The 23,565-nt window shown below is 42.6% G+C and overlaps 1 protein-coding gene across 3 annotated transcripts in view; it reads right to left on the minus strand.

Annotated features, from left to right (window-relative positions):
• il1rapl2 (interleukin 1 receptor accessory protein-like 2) overlaps positions 1-8,117 on the minus strand; it is a 633,588-nt gene extending 625,471 nt beyond the window's left edge. The window contains exon 1 of one of the 3 annotated variants that reach the window (XM_078169190.1): positions 6,323-8,117. The gene's annotated coding sequence lies outside the window, so the exon portion shown is untranslated. Of the gene's footprint in view, positions 1-6,226 lie in introns of all 3 variants that reach the window. The other 2 variants (XM_078169189.1, XM_078169191.1) reach the window with 2 other exon arrangements.
• Between the last annotated feature and the right edge of the window lie 15,448 nt (positions 8,118-23,565).

Genomic DNA, 23,565 nt, shown 5'->3' on the forward strand with positions numbered 1-23,565 from the left:
GGTGGGAGGCACGAAGGATTGATCCAACAAACACTGACTTTCACCTGGGAGAGCAGTGTTCGTGTCCCATAAGATTGTACAGCCAACCTTGTCCTTTTTTCCTAAACCCAACCACGTGCTTTAGTTGGTGACGGGAAAAAAGCCAATTCACGGTGTACTGATGTAGTGCATTTATTTTGAAAGAGACTGTATTTAAATGGTACATTTCCTGTGAAAATTGAACTGTATTTTGCCTGTTACGTTGATGAAACAGGCAGAAGTTGACGTGGTGTCCCAGAATGTCAAAAACCAACTCACCCAGGGTACCTTGCACGTTGCATCTGGATGTGGAAAGTCCATGACCAAACATGGATATGTGACAAGGCCGGATTGAGAATGTGTTGGGCTTGCTCATTTCTTAAGCCAGCACAAAGGTAGTGGTATCTTAGTACCAACCAAGTTGGCATAGCTCGACAGGAAGAGGGCTAAATAACACTTCAAAGTTTGGCTGAATTTTGACGAGAGTACAACTGGCATGGTCATTTTTTTAAAGGGTCCCTTTTACTCTCACCTCATGATATCTGAATGAAAATGGGTTCATGGGTTCCCCGAATCTCCCTAAACTTGAGAAGGCTTGTTCCCAGGAAATGTTTTGTTATTTAGTATTAATGAGTTCCTTCAGATTAAACTGTATATTTGTCTTTTTAAGGAAAAGGACAACCAACCTATTTAAAGAATGATGAACTGCTTTAACAGATACATAACACATTAAAACAGGATTATTGTGGAACTCAAAATGTTAACTGTACTGGTTTTAGCCTATACAAATCAGATCATCTTATCTACTATACATAATGACGAAAACTCTGTGGGTGTGTCAGTCTGTGTGTCTGTTCCATGTTTTTCTCCTCACTGACTTGGTCAATCCATGTGAAATTTGGCACAGTGGTAGAGGGTCATGGGAGGATGGGAATGAAGCAGTATTATATCAATTGGCCAAAGGGGGGCGCTATAGCAACCGATTGAAATTGCAAACTTTGAATGGGCATATCTCATGCCCCGTATGTCGTAGAGACATGAAACTTTGCACAGAGATGCCTCTCCTCGTGAGGAACAAATTTGCCTCAAGAACCCATAACTTCTGGTTATATAGATTTCCTGCCATTTTGAATTTTTTGAAAAACACTTCAAATCGATCAAATCGAAGTTTGACTGATCTCCATGAAACTCGGTGAACATAATCTAGGAACCAATATCTAAAGTTCCCTCTTGGCAAAAGTTGGAAAACTTACTAAAACTGAGGTTCTATAAGGTAATGAATATTGCGGAGGGTGTGGCTCATCACATAAAGGTGTATAACATCTCAAGGGTTTCACTGATCACCACGCAACTTTGTAGGCATATGACCACACATAATCTGAGGGGACCCCTCCATTATTGACCCCATCAAACAAAATGGGGGCGCTAGAGAGCTAATTTCTTATCTAGGCCTAACCACCATTTTGATTTTTACTAAACTTGGTAGATATGTAGAACAGGACGCCTCAAGGTGACTGGAGAAATTTAACTCTAATTGGCAACTGGGTGGCGCTATAACAACAGAAAAATGCTTCAAAATGGCTAAAATGTGACCGATCACTGTGGCTCCCCCTGTGGCCCAATGTTTTGGGGTTTTTTTCTGATTTTTGGTATGACTAAGTCATGGTATGGTATGCTGTACATAATCACGGAAACTGTCAGTGTGTCATTCTGTCAGTCAGTCATTCTGTCTGTCCCACGTTTTTCTACTCACTGACGTGGTCAGTCTACTGTACTTTCAATAAAGCAATCGTACTATCAAATTCACAAAAACTCTGTCTGAATACATTGCTCTTCTTAATGGATTCACTTGACTATTTAATCTGCAATTTCCTATGACCTGTATTCCAAACACACAGCATGTGAAACTGTACATGAGCAACTGTGCACTCAATGGGAATGGACTAGTCAATACATTAACTATAAAATAAGAAACCAAAGTATATCAGTCTGTGATTCCTTAACTCTCCATGTTGACATAGTTTCAACCAGTCTATATACTTAAACAGCGTAATTGATTTCCTGAAATTTAGTTATGGCTTTAGGTTTTAGTGTGCCACTCCAGTTTTTTCATGGCCCCATCTGTCCCAAATTTCCCAAGGTAAAGCCTCCTCGCTGCTGTTGAGGAAACAGTTTGTATTTGGTTCTAAAGATTTCATTTGACAGTTTTTCACAGATTTCCAGTAAGACACCATAAACTACACCACAGCAAGAATAATTGGTGCAAACAGGCTGAATCTACAATATTTCAAATCTACAGTAATGCAGCTTCAATAGCTTCCTCCCTCTATCTCTCTCTCCTTCTTTCTCTCTCATTCATCCTGCTGTCCTCTCAGCCAGTCTTCCCCTCTCATATATTTCCAGCGCCTCTCCGTGCCTTGTCATGCCTTCCACAATTTATAGATCTCTCTCCTCTCTCTTCTCTTCTGCCTTCATGTCTCTAAATCTATCCTCCCTTCTTTATTCACTACATCTTCTCTCCTCCTTCAGCCCTTTCCCTTTCTCTTCATCCTCCTTTTTTCCCTCTCTTGCCCTCCTCTTTATTCTCATGTTTTTGTCTTTCAGGTCATCACTCCTCTTTACTCTAATTGGTTCACTTTATCAAAGACAAGCAATCATTTTAAAAAATCAATAAAAATCAATTATTCAACTGCACAACAGTTCCACTGAGATGATTTCTACATGCAGCTTTTGCGTAGATATGCAGATGATCACATGGGAAATGAGGTTAAAAACATTTGAAGAAACTACTGCAACTTTTTTTCAATTTGGCTCACTTCATTTCAGTAGCTTAGTGGGGATTCAGTAAATCACAGGAGCACCAGGTGACAAAATGAATTAGTTTTTACCACAGAGCAATTATAATAGAGAAAACAGCAGTAAATCCCTCTGCACTACACTCCTCCTTCTCCCCTTCCTTCTTTTCATCCTCCTTAATATCATCTCTGTCATCTGTCTATCTCCTGCTCTTTGCCAGCTATGATCTCTACTTTTGTTTCTCATCCCTTCTTTTTGTTCTCTCCGTCGACCCCCTCTCTCATCGTCTTCTCTAGTGGTCTAAGTAAATTTAGTCACGTAGCCTACTGCTCTTAAAGAGTAACTAAACACTTTGGTAAAATATTGTATTGCTGACCTCGAGTGGTTTAACCTCTCACCTATCAGCTGTGATGTACAGGTGGACTCCAGGACCTGGTGATATCACTGTTGAGTGTGGTTGTAGGTGCAACAGACCACACCCTGCAGTAATGCTACTAATGTAGTTGTGCTCTGATTATACTTATTTATCTTTACTGGAGAATTTTACTTGTAATGTAACAATCCAGTTGCCAGAATAAATGCTGGCAGTGTATGTTTCTGCAACTCATAGATACCTTACATGTGTATGTTTCATGTGTGCTGGATATGTGGAAAATCTATTCTTGTTACATTTTAATTTATAATTTTATGTTGTCAACACTGTGGTCAGCATGCAGTTAAGTTCATATTTTAAAACAGCTGTTTTTTGTCACCACATACACAGCTGCACGTGTCATTAAACATACCCACTTTTGTTGCAGAAAACACAACTGGAATATGTTTTTCAAAAATACAGAGTTTGGTTCCGACAAACACAGCTGAAATGTGTCATTAAAAACAGACTCAGTTTTGTTACGACAAACACGGCTGAAGCTGTCCCAATGTGTCATTCAGAAATATTCATTTTGGCTGCAAGAAACACAGTTGGAAATGTGTCTTTAAAAATACCTGGTTTTGTCACAGAAAAATGCAGTTGGAATGTGTCATTAAAAAAAATCGGTTTTGTTGTAACAAATACGGCTGTAAATGTGTTGGTAAAGAATACCTGGGTTTGCTGCAACAAACACAGCTAGAAATGTCCCACTGTGTATTTAAAAAAAAAACTGGTTTGTTGCAAAAAACACAGCTAAAAATACTTGGTTTGGTTCGGTTGGGTTAGGGTTAGCCTGGAAATGTGCTATTAAAGAAAACCCTGGTTTGTTGTAAAAAACACAGCCAGAAATGTCCCAGTGTGTTGTTAAAAAATATCCGGTTTAGTCACAACAACCACGACTGAAAATGTGACAACAAAGAGTACCTGTGTTTGTTGTAGCAAACATGGCTGAAATGTCACAATGTGTCCTTAAAAAAAATCCCGGTTGTGTTGCAACAAATAAGGCTGGAAATACGTTGTTAACAATACCTGCTTTTGTTGTTGGCTGGTTTCGAACAATGGTCTGCTACTTTCCTTGGTGTTATGTCATCCACCATTCCTTCCTCCTCCTAATGAGAACCTCTGCTACAAGTAGTCCAAACTGTGTCACCCTAGAAATGTTGATATGATCCATATGAAACATATGAATGTAATTTATCTGTGGTTTGCAGAAACAAACGCCAACATATTATTCTGGCCTGAATGGAGCATTTTTACATTCATGTCTTGGTGCTTTAACATAAGTTGAGCCACTAGCCTTGTCTCGCTTCCTCTCTTTCTCTATTTCCTGTCATCCTCTCTCATCCCTGCCCGCCTGCTGTAAACTACCCGCTCCTCTCCACCCTGGTAATAGATGGCAGGTGTTGGTCAGTGTGACGGAGTCATTCTGCTGCCAGTCCATCTACCCACTGGTCAGATCTATACGACAGCGCCTTCACACTATAAATCAACACACACACACACACACACACACACACCGGTCTCCCTCCATTCTGACGATTGATGTGCACCTTGTTGCTAAACGGCCGAGATAATTAAACCCCACGCATCCCTCCCCTGTGTGTGTAGGGTGTGTGTGTATGTGTAAATGCCCTGCTGTTGCATTGTTGCACAGGCATACACGATTAAACGACACACATCCACTCTGTCTTCCTCTCCCCTCACACACACCATTACACTACAAACACACACTTTCTGTCGTTGCCCTTGCATTCCTACACACAATCTCTCTTTCTCTACACACACTCACAGAGAGAGGGAGGGAGGGAGAGAAAGCACCTGCTGGGCTGTAAAGCACTCAGACAAACGGCGTCTGTGTTTGGGAAGACTTGAACAAATGGGAAAATTATACAGTGGAAGCAAAACGGGACCCTTTCACCCAAAGGTTCCCTTACCCTAACCGGCTGAAGGGAATTTTTCAGCATATTCCAACTCCTTTCTTTTATTAAAGTGTGTGTCTAAGTGTGTACTCATGCATACACAATTGACTCTGTGTGTTTTAATTATAGGGTTATTGTTTATACATAGAGCATGATTGAGCAGATCAGTTAATGTTAAGGCATGGATGAGTTCCTGAACAGGCACAGGGGCCCCTGGAGCAGAGTCATTGTTTGAAGGGACTTTCTTGGTGGAAGGTTAATGAAACAACTACAAAGACAGAGCGATCACATACTGTAGAGACAACAAAATGTTTGCCTGTCTTGGTCTGGATGTCTCCCTCCTGTATGTGGGTGGGGTGAGGGGCTTTGTGGTCATAACAAATCCATGTATAAAGGTAGAAAATGAAAATGATTCACAAATCATCACAAGGCAAATGAGGGTAAGCTTAAAATACATATTACATATTTTCTGCAATTTTTTTGGTTTACTTTGGCTGTGTTTATCCTGCTCTTCATCTCTTATCGCTCCTGCTCTCCCCTTGAGGGAATGTCTTTCACCCATGATGCCCAGCTTTTAGCGCACTCATGTTACTTCATACACACGCATGCAGTTTGATGAATGAATAATGAGCAGCCTGTTGGCCTCACGGTGGGTTCAAAGACCAAAATAGTCGACTCAAAGTGTTTAAGACTTGATTTCTACCAGTGTTCAGAACCCAGCTCCATCTTTTCTCGGCTTCTCGCTAATTCATGGACACTCACACATGGCATTAGACAACACACACACACACACACACACACACACACACGTGAGCTCTCCCTCTCTCTGTCTTTCTCACTCGTGCGTAAAAACGCTCTCTCTGCCACTCCGTCTCTCACCTCTCACATACACCCACGGACCAGGCGCGCACACACACACACACACACACACACACACAGTCGAGCGGATAGCTCTTCTTGCTCTCTCCAAAAAAAAAAAAAAGGCACACACACTAGACATACCCTACAGCCCATGATGAAGTAAACTCATCACACACGCGCGCGCTCACACGCGCAAAATCGGAGCGTGATATCCTCTTACCTGGTGTTTTGGAGTTAACTAGTCCTGAATCCGAGCGGCGCTGGTGACAGAATCTTGACCAAACGAAAGCGTTACCATTTGCTGAAATAATCCTACCTCTGGCTCGCTGCTCGCGTGTCTTCTTCAGCCAGTTTCTCGGCTCTCCAAACTGACCGGACGAAGGATAGATAAATGAAAGGATGGAGGTCGTTTCTTCTTCTCCTCTCTGCCAAAAAAGAGATTTACAGCCTGAAACAGGAAAAGTCTTGCTGGCTGCAAAAAGAATATAATCCCTCTCCTCCTCTATCCCCTCTTCTCCAAGATGTTTGAAGGCTAAGTCTGCTCCAATTAACCGCAGTTACGCATCCTCTCCTTGTCTCTCCTCTCTCTTTCCCCCCCCCCTCTGCCCTCTGTGTCTATCCCACTCCTGTCTTTCGGGCCGGGATGTAAGACAGAGACAAGTAGGTAGACCTCTGTGTTCAGTCTGTCTCTGTCTCTGTCCGGGCACTGGTGTGGAAGAGTCGCTCTACTTTGCGCAGCCAAAAATAACTTCCAATCTCCAAACTGGAATCCCGCGAAGCGCTTGCACTATAATAATCCTTATTAAATTCTTAAAATGATTTCTACAGCGAAGCTGTTGTGGCAATCATGAGTTTATACTCCTTTTAATAGTACTTTATGGTACTTTCTGCCCTTGTTGTATCCTGTAATACTCCCACAGGGTCTTTAATGTAGCGGTGTGAGTACTGAATATTTTATTTTCATGAAATCTATAACATTCATGTAATATTCCTAAAGGGACATAAACATTTGCCAGTATAGGCTTTATTTTAAGTGTTATTGCAGGGTACTTTGTTATGTCTTTGTTTCAAACGTTAAACTGCGCAAAATGGGCAGAAAAGTCGACCTTAATGATGAGAGAATCAATCATTAGAGTCCCAATTTGAAGGCTGGCGTCGTCGATAATCAATCAATTAATCAATCCAGAGGTGCTGTTAGATAAGCCTCATCTCATACCAAAAGAGAGTAGCTGCAGTGCAGGGTTCCCTCTTCCTCTTAAATCCCCCACAAGTCAAAGTTTGCCGGGTGATAAGGTCCGACGGCCAATCAACCGATCAATCAGCTGATCAATAACAGCAATCAGTCCATATCTAGACAGAAGTCAATGAAACAAAATGAAATGTTTAAGCTCTCTCCTCTTTCTTTTTTGTTCTTTTTAGTCCTAATCCATCCCAAAAGACATTATTGGAAATGGGAGACCACGCGTGTTCTCCATTTCTCTCCTCCGTGTCCTCTTTTCTCTGTCCTCCTTCTTTACTTTTCTCTCTCCACAGAAATACGTCCCTTCCAGGTCAGAGTGCTTTACCTTCCTTCTTTTCCCTCAATGCAATCCCGAGCTGCACTTGGCTGCCAATATCACAAAAAAGTCCACTTGAAATGACTTTTGGAAATCCTTCTTGCGGCGCCGGAGCAGCGGCAGAAGGAACAGCGCGAAGCCTTGAGCTGCTTCTTTTGGGTTCTCCTCCAAAGCGAGCAGGAGAGAGAGAGAGAGAGGGGGGTAAGACAGGAGGAGGAGGAGGAGGAGGAGGAGAGTTGGAGCTGGATATCCTCGCTTTCAGTCTGACAACGATGGAGAGAGAAGAAGATATGTGGAGGAAAGAGTCCGCTCCTGTGATTAACCAGAAAAGAGAAACCCCACTTTTGGCTTGATGGCCGAAATAGCTGGAGAGAGGGGGAGGAAAGATCAGATGCGCCTCTTTTTTTCCCTCCTAGAAATAAAACACTTACTCTCTTTACTCGTTTCCCTCAGATACTTCACCACCTGCCCAGGGAAGGACAGATAAGAGACATACAATCTGCCATTTCTTGCGGAGGCTTTTATCCAAAGTGCCTTAAGAGAGTCCACAAGAGAGCGCAGAGCAGCCAGAGAGAGGGAGGAAAAGAGAAAGACAGAGAGAGAGGGGGGCGCCCGCTGTGGGCAACAAAAAAATTAAAGAAATATCCTTCCTCCATACGTGTTGATATTCAAACCCACGCGTATTTCCAGATGCCAGATAGTTTCCTGTCCTAGATAAAGGAGAAATGATTGTGTTGTTGGAGATAAGACTCCAGTAGAAATGAATGGGACAGGCAGCCTGCTGCTTCATTCAGCTGCTCCCATTCCCCCATGCGAAGGGCGCTGTTCCTTCAGCACCACGAGGCGCACACACACACACACACACACACACACACACACACACAGAGTTACAGAGATGTTTATATTTTCTCCCTCTTTTATTGAAGTTGCATTTTGAAGTTGTATTTTGACATTTGAGAGAGACAGTAGGGGCACAGTTTTTAGGCATTTTCCTTCTTTTTCTTCTCCTGTATCTTTAATTTTTATTGACAGGAGAAAATGAAAAGTTGGATAGGGGTTAAGAGAGAGAAGAGAGGTTAAAGAAAGAATAAAATATGGGAGAACGGAGAGAGTGTGTAGGCTGTGAGGGAGAGAAGGAGACAGAGAGAGAGTAAAAATATGCAAGTGTTGCTGTTGGGGGTTTTGGTGTTTCTGGATGTTGAAAAGTGCCGCTTTGTTGCCCCCTTTTGGCGGTGGAGGGAAATGATCTGGGGATGGAAGAGAACAAGGAAGAACGGGAGGTGTAAGGACAGAGGCATGTGAGGTACGAAGGGAGGGAGAAAGGAGTGAGGTAGGGAGGTCACTAAGAATTATCATGGGGTAACTCAGTGTCTAAGGCTGTGAATGGAAAATGTACAGTAACATCCTGTATTTTCTGACTGTGATATACACAATTAGATAGATAGATAGATAGATAGATAGATAGATAGATAGATAGATAGATAAAGCGGTAATAAAAACATACCAAACAATACCTAAGCCTGACAAAAACATACATATACACAAAAACTCCTTACAATGCATGGAGGCATCCGTTCTAAGTCTAGCACCCAGAGAGCAAAAAGAGGGAGGGCGAGGATTAGTGAGTGTCCGAGCTACGATTCAGGATGGAACAAGAAGCGTCCAAGAATACATCAGGAAGATGGTCCCCCAGGATGACCTGCTCAGAGAGTGCCTCGGGCAGCAGAAGATAGAGGGTGATGAGGAGGAAGAGGAAATATTGTGGAAGAACAAACCCCTCCATGGGAAGTACATCAGTAAATAGAGGAAGTGGCTGACATCAATAAATCCTACCAGTGGCTAGAAGAGGCCGGCCTGAAGAACAGCTCAGAGGCCTTGATCATGGCAGCACAAGAACAGGCTCTGAACACCAGATCCATAGAGGCAAGGGTCTACCATAGCAGACAGAACCCCTGGTGCAGGCTGCTGGCATAGTGTACAGAAATATCTGTGCCAAATATGGACTAGAAGTCCCCAAGTCCCAATGGGACACACCACTGAAAGTGGTTGAGAACCACAAGGCTAAGGTCCTGTGGGACTTCAAGTTCCAGACTGACAAGCAGCTGCTAGCTAACCAACCAGACATAGCGGTGGCTGACAAAGAGCAGAAGAAGGCAGTGGTGGTAGATGTGGCAATCTCAGCTGACAGTAACATCAGGAAGAAAGAGCATGAAAAGACTGAGATGTACCAGGAGCTGATGGAAAAACTGGAACAGATGTGGAAGGTGAGGTCCAAAGTGGTCCCAGTGGTAATAGAAGCATTAGGGACTTTGACCCCCAAACTGGGAGAGTGGCTCCAGCAAATTCCAGGTACAACATCTGGGGTTGGTTGGGAAGGTGACTTTTGAAATGTAATAGGTTATAGATTATTTGTTACCCTGTTAACACAGTAATAATGTAACTTATTACATTTGATTACTTTTTGGTTAACTTTCTAATAACTGGTAAATTAAGCTGAAAAGTCAGAAAAATATAATGGCTTTGCTGGCCAGCATCAGATTGGCCATCACAGCTCCTCCATTCTAATGTTGAATATTGGAGCCCCCCAGGGCTGCATGCTAAGACCCCTCCTGCTCATACTGTACACCCACGACTGCAATCGTCACTATAAAGAGAACACTGTTGTGAAGTTTGCGATGACACCACTATCATCAGCTGGGCTACAAATGAGTATCACATTGGGAGGAAATCAACGGTCTTGCAGAGTGGTGCTCAGACAACAACCTACTGCTCAACATCATCTGTCGAAAACAAGGCATAGACACACACCTCTGTCTACATCAGTGGAGCTGAGGTGAAGCAAGTACATAGTTTTAGGTTCCTGGTAATCAGCATCACAAATAAGTGGATATGGTCATCTCACATCTTCATCCTGGTAAACAAAAACAAAAACAGCTGTATTTTTCTAAGGAAACTCATAAAATTCTCCTGCCAAGTTCATCTTAACTTTTACAGAGGAGCAATAGAAAGCATTTTGAGTGGAAACATTTCAAACTGACATGGGATGTGCCGAGGTCAGGACAGGAGAGCTCTGCAGCAGGTGATTTAAACTGCCCAGAACCTTGTTGTTACTGAGCATCAGTAATATCAGTGAGATAAGGTGCCTGCGCAGAGACCAAAGGATATTACCCACCTCAGTCACAGCCTTTTCACCCTGCTGCCATCAGGCAAGTGATACAAGAGTAACCACTGCCATACCACCAGACTACAGAGCAGCTTCTTTCCTCAGGCTGTGAGACCCCTCAACTACACCTCACCTTCCAAACTCCACCATAAAAAATAGTTTACTTGGTGGTTCAAATGAAGAATCTAGGAATGGCTCCCTACAACAGTTTCATGTGGGATGAATAAAATTCTATCTTATCTACGGGAGTTTTCATATTAGGTTTAATCGATTTGTACCCTGCCTGAGCACAGACCCAACCTCCCACTCTGCCCACTGCTTAGTAATGATGTTCTGTACCCAAGTACGCTTGTGTCATCATTTATATATTTTATTTTTGCTGTGCTACAGTGTAGAAAATTACGGAAGCGTATTGCTGCCATCAGAGGAAAAAAAAACGGCTCAGCATCACGTAATTACGTGGAAGGTTTATTGTTTCAATATCTTTTCACGTTTTAACAATATCTTTTTTCATGTTATAACATGAAAGTATCATATTATAACATGAAAGTATCACGTTATAACATGAAAGTATCATGTTATAACATGAAATTGTCACGCTATTCCGTGATAAGATGTTTTCACGATATAACGTGATAAGATGTTTTCACATTATAACGTTAAAGTGTGGTTTTACGTTATATCAAGATAAGATTCACATCATTCTACGCTTCTCCCACTGTGAACTGGCATGTGTTTCAGTGAGCTCGTACGTCGCCATAGAAAATGTGGATTCTCCACTGTCGAGATTTCTTCGAGGTCGTGGTGTACCAGAAGACTGTCTCCTTCGCATGGAGCAAGATCATGTAAGTGTATTTTTTACCGCCTACCATCTAATTCAAACGTTGTGTATGGTTAGCTTACGATGGCTAATTTAGCTAGCTAACTAGCCTGGTAAGAAGCTACACGCTGACTATGAGGGAGAAAAACACACATGGAACTTGCTATGGGTTGGGGAACTGCAATAGGCTACATACTTCCATGGGAAATACGGGCTAGAGTGATGCACCATCAAAGTGATTTATTAGTTCTCATCTATTAAAGGTAGAGTCTGGAGTTTTGTTCGTTGCAGTTTGTAAACAAAACATTCAAACTGGGCCCCTCTTCTCGGGCTCAACTGTGTAGCGTCCTGCCCCAGACAGCAGCAGCAGCAGTTGTCAGGACCGTAAAGGAAAGGAAATACAGTCTGAGTGAAGCACTGGAGCCATGGGCCGATACCCGGTGTTGTGTCCCTACTGGTTTCCAATTTAAATGGTTTCCTTACCGAACAGCCACAGATGTGCTTCGCCTCCGTCAGCAGATTTGTCACAAATTCACAAACATACACAACATATTACTGGCGATCTTAAAGTCGCAGCCCACATCTACCACAGAGAATATGCTTCTGTAAGTGAGCACTATGTACCAGCGACATTAAAAAAAAAGAAAGGAAAGAAACTATGATATACACAAATTTGCGTCAAGCTGGACTCGATTTCACGTCAACAAAAGACAATATAACACAAACCGCATGTCTACCTGTGTGAGCTACTGAGACTCACAGAGCACACAGCTTTCCTCAGGTATTAGTAAATTACGTCAGCATCCAGGTAACATTTTGATTTAGGCTGACCTGAGACAACTGGTTACCGTCGGCTTGCCTTGAAAATACCCACACATATTTATCAGTGTTTCTTGTTCTTTTTCCACGAGTCTACAAACATATTCAGTGCCACATTACAGTCTGCACAACACTGCACACTATGACAAAGCCTGTCATGTTTAAAATGTGCACGTAGCTTCATCTGAGCTCTGTCATCAACACATTAATACTGATAATAATAATAATAAGCCACCAAGCTGGACAATGGACTGCCAGACGTTGTCCTTTAATTCATTGTTCATAAAATCATCCCGTTTTTTTATCAAAAAGGACGGGGTGCTGTGAAATTATCAACCTTTATTCCATACTGTCCTTCCTGACTGGATTTTGGACTCTCCCGGTCTGCGCGACTATAAACAAACAATTTCATTGGCCCAGCTGTGTAGTTCCACCGGCGAATTCCGCGGGGGTCAAAGTCTGGTTTTCACCGCTTGAAAGTTCCGCCCCGGTGTGCACACTTCCATAAGAACCCATGAAATCAGCTTTTATATTTTTCTGCGAAATAATCCGCGCGGATATTCGCCTCAATGAGAATGGACTTTTAAATTGATTATTATTATTACTATTATCAGTATTAATGTGTTGATGACAGAGCTCAGGTGAAGCTACATGCAGCAGAGTAGGAGGGCTACTAGCCCCACTAGCTGTCCCGGATGTTAGCGAGTGCTAGCACGTCTCTCTCACAGCAGCAGAACTGCAAAGTAAAAGAAATACAGTCCGAGTGAAGCGCTTGAGCCGCGGGCGGATACCCGGCCGTCACCGACAACTAAAGCCTCGACTGGTAACAAGTATGAGGGCTGTTGTGGTGAGCTAGCTTGATGCTAACTTCGGCTAGCGGTAGCGGTTAGCATCCGCCGCTAACACCCGCTTTCCAGCTCACCACAACGGCCCTCCTGCCCATTACAACAAAACACTGGAGGCTCCCGTTGCCGGTGACGGCCGGGTATCGGCCCATGGCTCCAGCGCTTCAGTCAGACTGTATTTCCTTTCCTTTACGGTCCTGATAACTGCTGTTGCTGCTGTCTGGGGCAGGATGCTACACAGTTGAGCCTGAGAAGAGGGGCCCAGTTTGAATGTTTTGTTTACAAACTGCAATGAACAAAACTCCAGACTCTACCTTTAATAGATGAGACCACGACCTCGAAGAAATCTCGACAGTGGAGAATCCACATTTTCTATGGCAACGTACGAGCTCACTGAAACACATGCCAGTTCACAGTGGGAGAAGCGTAGAATGATGTGAATCTTATCTTGAAATAACGTAAAACCACACTTTAACGTTATAACGTGAAAACATCTTATCACGGAATAACGTGATAATTTCATGTTATAACGTGAAAATGTCATATCTTGAAATAACGTGATACTTTCACGTTATAACGTGAAAAAAGATATTGTTAAAACGTGAAAAGTTATTGTTAGAACAATAAGCCTTTCACGAAATTACGTGATGCTGAGCCGTTTTTTTTTTTTCCTCCGGTGGCAGTAATACACTTCAGTAGAAAATAGCACCACCACCTGATACGGTGGTGTCAGTATTAAATTAAGACTGTTTAAGAACCGGCAAAAGACTCCTTGTAGTTGCGTCACATCCACTTCCACTTCCGTTCGAGTACGCATTAACCGTCCTCACGACAGTTTCGGACATGGATCTGGGTACCATGCCCAGGTATGGTCATTAGATGAAATGCTGAGTGGGCCTACCAGGCACAGATGCAGGGGCTTAAAGTGTCAGGGCCCCTCCTGGCCTTCATCTGCAAAATGTCACTCAAATAAACACTGACCGACCAGGAAGAAACTCAAAATGAATTGCAAACTGCAAAGAGACACAAAATAACTAAAGAGACACAAAACCACAAAAAGATGCATAACGACTACAAAGAGAGGCAAAACCACCACAAAGTCTATGTTTTTTGCTCCTATGAGAGGTGATGGGGTTATTTGCATGTGTGGCCATGATCGGCCCATGGGTATGGGTTTACACTAATCAATCAAACTGGACTTTGAGGTCAAGTGTACTCGGATCCGGCCCTAAGTCTGTAACGTTAAAGTCCTTTTATGTTCCAGAGGCATGTTTCCAATTCAGACACTTAAAGTCCTTGATAACCTCTGGATGACTGTAATACAGAGGTGCACAGGAATGCTTCTCTGGTTTAAAGACCTTTTTCACTGTGGCAGTAACCATTACTACTCAGCTAAGGTTTGGGAACGATCATAGTCATGGTTGAAACTTTAAAGAAACCAGCACTGACTGTAGGCAGAAAGGTCAAAACGAACAGTAAAGTTCAAAAGTCGTCAGTGTCAAAGTCTGATGTTTTGTTGATGTCCTATTTCCCCCTTTGCTCCCGATGAGCAAGAGTTATAATTACTATGGCCTTGAGAAGTCTTTGTCACCTGAACATAATGTTGTTTTGAGGCGTCTCCTAAAACGACTGATGCAGTCTCTCTGATGTGATCCCTAATCACTAATGGCTTTGCTACCACCAATGCAATAGACATAATCAGAATATTAAGTGTCAGACATTTTTATGGCCAACTCAGTCATAAAGGATCTGCTTCACTGACCTTCGTGCAGAGAGGCACCACACAGATGGTATAAGGTCAACAAGACCTGGCGTGAAGGTGGGATTGCATGTCTGACAGAAAGGTAAGACATTCAAAAAACATGAGGCTACATACACTGTATATAACACTACAGCCAGGCCTCATTAAAAATCTGCATTTGAGCAGTCTTGCAAACAGTACAGCTGTAGCTCTAGGAGGAAGTATAATGAGTATTCATTAGTGCATGGGTCCAGCATACCATAAAATAAGTCACAATGAAAAAGAATGAGATGCATGCAATGAATTATGCACATTGAGGACTGCGCTGTACATTTCTGAAGCTAAAATGTGCCAAAGTTTGCAAAGTCTGAGATTGCACAGGGGTTGTACAGACAGTAAGTACTGTGAAATCATGCAAATTCAAATGCATTAAATATTAACAGATGATAAGATGGACAATTCAGCTGCACAGCCAGGAGATGTGTGTGGTGAGTTGTGTTAAAGCTGGTTAGCTTGGGTGATAGCTTGTGTGAAGAGGCTATTGGTGTGGACAGGTGATTTTGGGTATCATCGACTGTCTCAAAATGGAAAACATTGGAACAGATGGTTAACTAGATGTGTAGGGTCACTGGCAATCCTTCCTGCCCTTTTCCTCACCCTGGTGTCATGCCGTTCCTAGATGGAGGGCAGCAGACAGCCGATGAGCCACTCACCAGTGCGGAAAATATGCTGGACCTTGTCCCTGGAAGAAGAGACAGTCTATCTAAAATGGGATGGGAGGTTTAAGGATGATTATTATTAGTATATATATATAGACGGTAAGTAGTCATAGCTGTTTAGAGAGTTTTAGAGAGAAGTTTTACCCTAAATTAGCAGGGTAACCTCTTTTTAGGCCAAGTACACCTTAGCTGAACGAGAGACATAGCAGGGAGCTTCTATTACACATACATTGTATAAAATTGAGTTGCTGGGCCTACAGTAACATGCAGGGCAGCTCAAAGTGTACGTATACACATACCTTATTATGGTGCATACAGTACTAAGCTAGTAAAAATAATAATTATTGGAAGATTCATACATCATATTTTAATGTTAAACATACATGTGGAAGACACAGTCGTTTACTGTAGGTCAGCTAGGTCACATGATTGCAGGAGGATTCATGGTAACAGGATATCATCAATGCTGTGTACTGTAAAATAAATGTTTTTTTAAAATGAATAAACCAATTTATCTTGCTAATAATATTTTGGACTTATAGTATGTGTATTTTCAGACATATTTTAATTTTTGAAAAGGAAAAAATGCTTTCAAAATATTATCAAACAACAAACAAAACAGAGTTTTGTAATTCTGGTTATTTTACTTACTCTTTGTATTTTAAATAATATCTTTTAAATGAATAAAAAAACATTATGTTGCACTTGCTAGATGGAGAAATATTAACAGACACTGAGTCTACAACCTTAAGCTAGTGACTCTGTGACATTATACCTAGATGCAGACAGTAGTTGAGGTAAAAACTAACATCAGTGTGACAGAATGCTAACAATGGCAGTGCTAACATGCTCATGTTTATGTTGGCGCGGTGGCCTAGCGTTGACCAGGTGGGAGTGTGTGAGAATGAAATCCTGATAGTTGAAAACAACAGACACACGAAGAGCGTGTTAGCAGCTTCGCCACAGTATTTATTCTAATAAGGCAAATAAATATTATGCACTTATTGAAATAACCTGACTGTTGACAGACTTCGGCTATTTGAACTTCACAGTTCTATTACAGTTTTAACCATTTGTTTATATGTTGTATCAAATAAATGTCTTATGTCTCTTTTATCCTATACAGAAAATAATCTCTAACACAAATCATAAACATAACCCTTTCATACCAATATATAGCAAGTGACAATTTAGTGTTATCACTGTAGCTGTTACCACAATATATTTATAAAAATACTTAAACCTTTATTATACTTTTGCTTAGCTTTAACATTCATTAAACATCATAAAATAACAAGAATGAAGCATTGTAGAAGTGCATGAAACCGATTGTTTTCAGTACAAATTAAGAAATCACATATCACAGCCTGCTCCTTTAACGGCAAGATGGCGTATGTACATCAGGCCACGTTCCTAATAAAGTGATGTTCATATGCTGGCGCGGGCACCAAATTTCTACCGTTCCCATGTGCGACAACAGCATTAGCTAGGCACATAAACAATAAAAGTAACAATAAGCTCGAAGTACTCTTGGTATACTCATGCAATATACCACAAATAACATCAACAGATTGAAACAAATGAACCGAGCTGTCTGTAATCTCACATTCTTTTTACAATCTACAGGTTAGCTTGTTAGCGTCTTCAATGTAAACTCAATAGGTCCGCTAGCTTAGCACATTAGCATGTTGTTGAATGGTACAGTAAATCACACGATACTACAAAACGAACTCTACCGCTGTTACTTTGACACAAACCAATACACATACAACATTAACAACATGTTTAGACTGTGATGTGCCTGTGCATTCTGGAGGAATATTAACCCACCTGATAGTTGAAAACAACAGACACACGAAGAGCGTGTTAGCAGCTTCACCACAGTATTTATTCTGTGGTGGTGTGTGTCTCAGGGGATGTTAACCTCCTTAGCACCACATATGCACTCTCTAGCGACCAACCTGAGTAACATAGAAAAAGACAGTTGTGATGAAATTACATTTACTTGAATTAAACCCAGAAAAATTATGGGGTATCTGTTTTTATCCTTTTAAATACTTTTATCTTTTTTAAAGTTCAGACTTTAATCATGACTATCAGGTTTTTAATCATCTCACATGAACTGTTTTTTCTACATTTTTTTAACCATTTTTAATCACATTAAAGGACAACTTCGGTATTTTTCAACCTGGGCCCTATTTCCCCATGTGTATGTGTGCGTATGATTCATAGGTACAACTCGTTCTAAAATTGGTTCAGTATTGAGGGAGGCGGATGCAACCGGAGCTGCGAAATGAGCTAAAACGGTAACGGGGGCAAATGCGTCCCGTATAAGTTTGCGCATTAAAAGTGCTTTTTTTCGCCACTGACCGGCTCAGATCGCCAGTGCTATGAGTGCTATGAGTGCTATGAGTGGAGTCAGCTGTCAGTCAGTGTTGGAGCAGAGAGGGGGAGGGCTGCCCCGCTGGGTACTGTAAGTGAGTATGTGTGTATGAAGTGTGTGTTTTTTTGCCACTGACCGGTTCAGATAGCCAGTGCTATCTCTGTAAATAGCATACTAACTTAGCCTTTCCTTTACCTCTGGGCTGTGTGATGTCACGAGTTTTGCTCCACTGTGTCTGTAGCTCTCTCTACTCGTGGGACAGCCGTTTTCTTGAGGAAGAGGTGTTTCGGGATTGGATGTCTTCTCTTCTTCGGCTGGCAGTAGTCATCTTGGGAGAAGTGAGCACTGCAGACCCGATGGTCTGCAAGGCGCAGTGTCTGGAGAGGAGTGTTAGTGTAGCCGGTGCACTGTTCCTTACCCCTCCCAGTGCAGGGCTCTGGCTTCACTGGTGTTCCACTGATTGCTGGGCGGCGCCACGCACCTTTTATATACTGGTCCGGTCACACCGGCCATCCCTCTCTTCTCTTCCGGTTCCACTCGTCCCCCGTGGTGGCTGTGGCCTGGCGTGGTGTGGCAGAGCCTGTGCAGGTGTGGTGGAGCCACTGTGGCGTGGCCATGAGCGCATCGGAGCGCTGTCTGGCGTGTTTTGCCATCGTGGCGCACGTCTCCTCTCGCAGCGTAACCGTGTGGCAGAGCCTGTGCAGGTGTGGTGGAGCCATTGTGGCGTGGCTGTGAGCGCATCGGAGCGCTGTCTGCCATGTTTTGCCATTGTGGCGCACGTCTCCTCTCGCAGCATAACAAGTATGCGCACCGCTGTTCTTTCTCCCACTTAGCGTGCCATATGCGCATTGGTGACACGGTCCTTTTCTTTACTGCAGTGTGGCAGACTACTGTTGCCCTGGGGCCAGGTTGCCCCGCTGGAAGCCCTCCTGGTGTGGTTTTGCCTCCTCGTGGTAAGTTGGCGTTGTCCGCTCTCTTTTCCTTCTCACCCATTGCTCCGCTCCTGGCTAACTGTTAATATTCTGTGCCTCGTGTTTGGATCAGGCAGAAGCTGTGGAAATAACTCCGCTGCCGGGCCTGCTGTGACACTGCGCCGGTGAAGTCCATTTAAATACTAATTCATCGCTACGGCTCCCTGGATGACACTGCTGTTTTGGCTTTATTGTTTTGGTTTTATTGTTTTGGCATTGTTTTTGGTTCTGCTATTGTAGTGTCAATTAACGTTTGATTATTTTGTTGTTTTGGTTTTTCTGGGTTCAGTGGGGGCCAGAACCCTCAGCACATAACACTGAAAGACGCCTGCTCATCACTGAGCTGCTGGCAGAGGCCTAACCGGTCTCCTGGGTTTCTGGGGTCCTGCTGTTGCTTTTGTTGATTCATGATTAATATGTCTGATTAATTAATTTGAACATTGATTAATTTCAGTTACATTTCTTTTGTATTTCTCTTGTTGTTTTTGTTATTTGAAGATTTAATTCCTTTTTTTGTCATTTTCCATATTACTTTATTGTTTTTGGTGTGTGTGTGTTGTAAGACCAGTCATACTGTGAGGCCATTTTAATTTTCCCTCTCTCCCTGTGGAGAGGTACTGTGGACCCAGAGCAGCGCCCCAATCCCTGGTGGTGGGTTCTTCACTTCTCCTCAGCGTGTGTACAGTGTCACGGGTGATAGTTTAGTTTATTTTTCTCCTCCCTCATTGGTTTCGGGCCACTGCAGTAAGCTCCAGCCCTGTCCTTTCCCCTTTTGGCCCAGTATTTCGTTGTGGTGTGGACTGGTAATCCTGAGCCTTTTTAATAATAATCTGTGTAATAAAGAATATTTTGATATCTTGAACACCGTCTCCTGCCCAGTGGTGATCCGAACCTGTGTGATCTTTAGCCTCCCTAAAAATAGTAACTACTTCTTGGGTCGAAATTCCCCAGGTGGCGTTGTGCGGCAACACACTCATCCCCACCCTCCACTTGCCACATTAGCATCCATTTGTAGCACAACTAGCCACAACTTCAGCATCTCGCCGTCTGACAAAGGCAGCCTGTGAAAGCTGTACGGGGTGTTGCGCGACATCCTGTTCTTGCGTTCGGGAAAAAGGCCCGTTTATTTGAGCACTCCAAAAACTCCGGTAACACTCCAGGGGGTAGCACGTAAAAGACTCCGTCCCAAACTCTGACTCTTCTAGTGTAACACACACACTTCATACACACTTACTCACTTACAGTACCCAGCGGGGCAGCCCTCCCCCTCTCTGCTCCAACACTGACTGACAGCTGACTCCACTCATAGCACTCGTAGCACTGGCGATCTGAACCAGTCAGTGGCGAAAAAAAGCACTTTTAATGCGCAAACTTATATGGGACACATTTGCCCCCGTTACTGTTTTAGCTTGTTTCGCAGCTCCCGGCTGCATCCGCCTCCCTCAATACTGAACCAATTTTAGAACGAGTTGTACCCATGAATCATATGCACACATACACATGGGGAAATAGGGCCCAGGTTGAAAAATACTGAAGTTGTCCTTTAACCTTGACCATGAGCTTTTTAACCCATTACACACTTTTTAACTATACACTTTTTAACCCATTACATTTACAGGGTATAATGTTTAACATGTTCACCATCTTAGTTTAGTGTCTTACCATGCTAACATTTGTTAATTAGCACTAAACTCAAAGTGCAGGCTGATGAATACCATTAGTTTTGCAGGTATACGGCCATAATCCAAAGTATTGAACACTGATATTCTAACCTGCTGTTGGCATTGGAAAGTCAAATAATCACAAAGTTTATAACATTTCATCCTCAGAGAACCATGAATGTCTAAAATATTTCATGGCAACGTGTCTATTAGTGTATTAGATGTTTCAGTCTGGGCCAAAGTGGTAGACCAAGTATTGGACAAACTGAAATTCAGTTGTGATGATGACGCTGTTTAAAACATTTTATTTCATCCTGAGGGGAACATGAATGTTTTTCCCAAGTTTCATGGCAATCAATTCAAAGGTTGTCCAGATATTTCACTTAAAATCACAAATATCAACCTCATGTGATGCCATATAAAAAGTCAGGGGATCATCAAAGTCATTAGGAATTATTAACAGTAACCTAATAATTGCTGTGCTGTAGCAAACACATTAGGTATTATGTGTCAGTGCTGAGTTTGAGACGGGGTAAGGGATGAGTGGTGAGTAGGTGAAGACAGACTTTCACTTTGAGGCAAAGCAGTCTCAGTGGGATATGTTCCCATCCTATTTAAGGTTGTTGGTGAAGGTTTTCCTCTAGAATTGGTTTCCAGGCCAGATGAGCAGACCTGTGGCTTCACTTAGAAATCAGGTCTGAGTTTTGAGTGCTCAGCAGTTGGGCTCACTGACAATTGTTGGCAGGTACCTGAGAGACTCCATTCTATAGTGATGATGGAGTCGTTGCACTCTCTGACTGTGTCTTGGGTCTACTTTTGAAGTGACGTTTAGATATGTCTGTCTGCCTTCAGCATTAGTATGTTGGAACCCTGTGGGCCTCAAACAGCCATGAAGGGCATTGGAGAATGAGGGGATTGAACCTTTAATGGTGAGGTAAAAGAGGCTCCTCTGTATTTTGTGTTCACTCCTGTGTTGGGAGGGGAATTCATTCCTCCAGTTGCCCTGAATGTAGACTGCAGAGTCGGGATGTTTGGTTTTTATTTTTATTATCTGTCCTGATAGTAGGCATGGCATGCCATTTGCTTTTGCCTGAGGGGGGATGTACACAGCAGCAAAATGATTGAAGCAAAGTCCCCGAGTGAGCAAAATGGCTTGAAGAGAAAAAAGCAGCATTTCCAGTACGAGAGAGCCAAGTTGTGATTCAACAGGCCTGACTGAGCATCACTTGTTTTTGATATTAAAACATACATCCCCTCCTTTTTGTCTTGCTGCTGATTTGTGTATCACAGTCTGCCTGAATCAGCGTATAATCCTGCAGCGGCACTCCGCCACCACAGTAGAGGGAGAACCAATTTTCCTGGAAATATATTGCTGAAGTGAAGTCATTGTTAGTCCTGGTCAGCACTTGTAATTTATTCATTTTGTTGCTTTGGGTGTGAACACTGGAGAGCGTGCTTGAGGAAGGGCAGCGTGAAAACTTTTGTGTCCTCCAGCAGTGATGTGCTCCAGCATGTTTTCTCCTTCTCAAGGCTCTAATTATACAGGTCTGGGGGAAGAAATCCTCATCTCATCAGCAGCTGTTGGTTAAAATGTCCAAGGGAGAGCTCAGAAGTGTGGATAAAAGCCAGCAGGCAGAGAGTCAACTAGTATTCAGAGGCAAATCCACTTGGTGGGGAAAACACATAATTCACAAGAAGCAAATCGGAACAAAACTGCACAGTGCTGAACAGAGGAAGTTTGTACCAGTCAATGGAAAGAAATGATTAGATTCATTTTCAAAAGTAAGATTACTGATGTCTCTCAACAGGGTTAACCCCATCAGTCCCAGCCCTGTTTAATGAGGTTTGTGTTTGTACCGATTGCTGTTCCTGGCTGTGAATCACCATATCAATACCCCTGCCGTTACTAGCAAATTAGCTGTTATGTCTGTTTGTAACTCCTCCTTGCATCTTGTCATGGGGCTCCAAGATACATCAAAGTTTGGTAGCTGGCTGTACATCCTGGATTCTCATTGATGCCATTATGTTGGAAGGCTTCAAAATGATTGAAGCAAACATAAAAAAAAACAACAATTTGTGGTTTTGCAGGGGTTTTGTGTGCAGTGTTGCTGTCACATTCTTGCTCCCCACACAAACCCCTCCAGAATCGTCAACTCGTTGCACTATGTTTCCATCTTCAGTCTGACATTGAGTCCACTCTAGTTTTGATTATCCCTAACCAGTCACTGCCGACTAACATATCTGCCTGAATCTAACATAATTTTAGATCCATATTAATGTGTAGTCATACCAACGTACCTGTTTTGCAAGAGTTTTAAGGGTGAAACGAGGTGAAACAAAACAAACTACGATGTCGGTGATACTGAGGAGACATGTTGATTTAAAACAGCCTCAATTGCAGTGTCTTTTTTGTCTATAGCAATCACCATTGTTGTTATTACTCTATTGGCACACCGCTTGACAACACTTGACAACAGTGTTAGTCCTCCCTGTGGCTCTTATTGGCTAATTGAGTCCCTTACTGGATCATTCTTTATTTTAAACAAGACACTACTGTTTCATGTCACAATGCCAGACGAATCAGTCAACTTGAATTCGCTGATTGGGCAAAATCAAAGGTTTTACATTTTTTTGTATGGATTAAACACACAAGATTTAACTACTTAGGCAAGCTTTAGAGGTGGTGGTATGTGAATCTTGTTTCCTTTGGACAGAGACAGGCAGTGTTGGGCAGTAATGCAATATTAGTAACACTTTAGAGCAATAATATTACTTTAAAAAAAAAAAAATCAGCAGTGCCTGGAGATATTCCCATTACTTTGATTTTGTCGGTAGGAGAGATGACAAGACACTGTTGCTGCAGGTAGTGGCACTAAAAATC

This window comes from Epinephelus lanceolatus, chromosome 7, assembly GCF_041903045.1.
Source record: "Epinephelus lanceolatus isolate andai-2023 chromosome 7, ASM4190304v1, whole genome shotgun sequence".
In the NCBI taxonomy this organism is placed as follows: Eukaryota; Metazoa; Chordata; class Actinopteri; order Perciformes; family Serranidae; genus Epinephelus; species Epinephelus lanceolatus.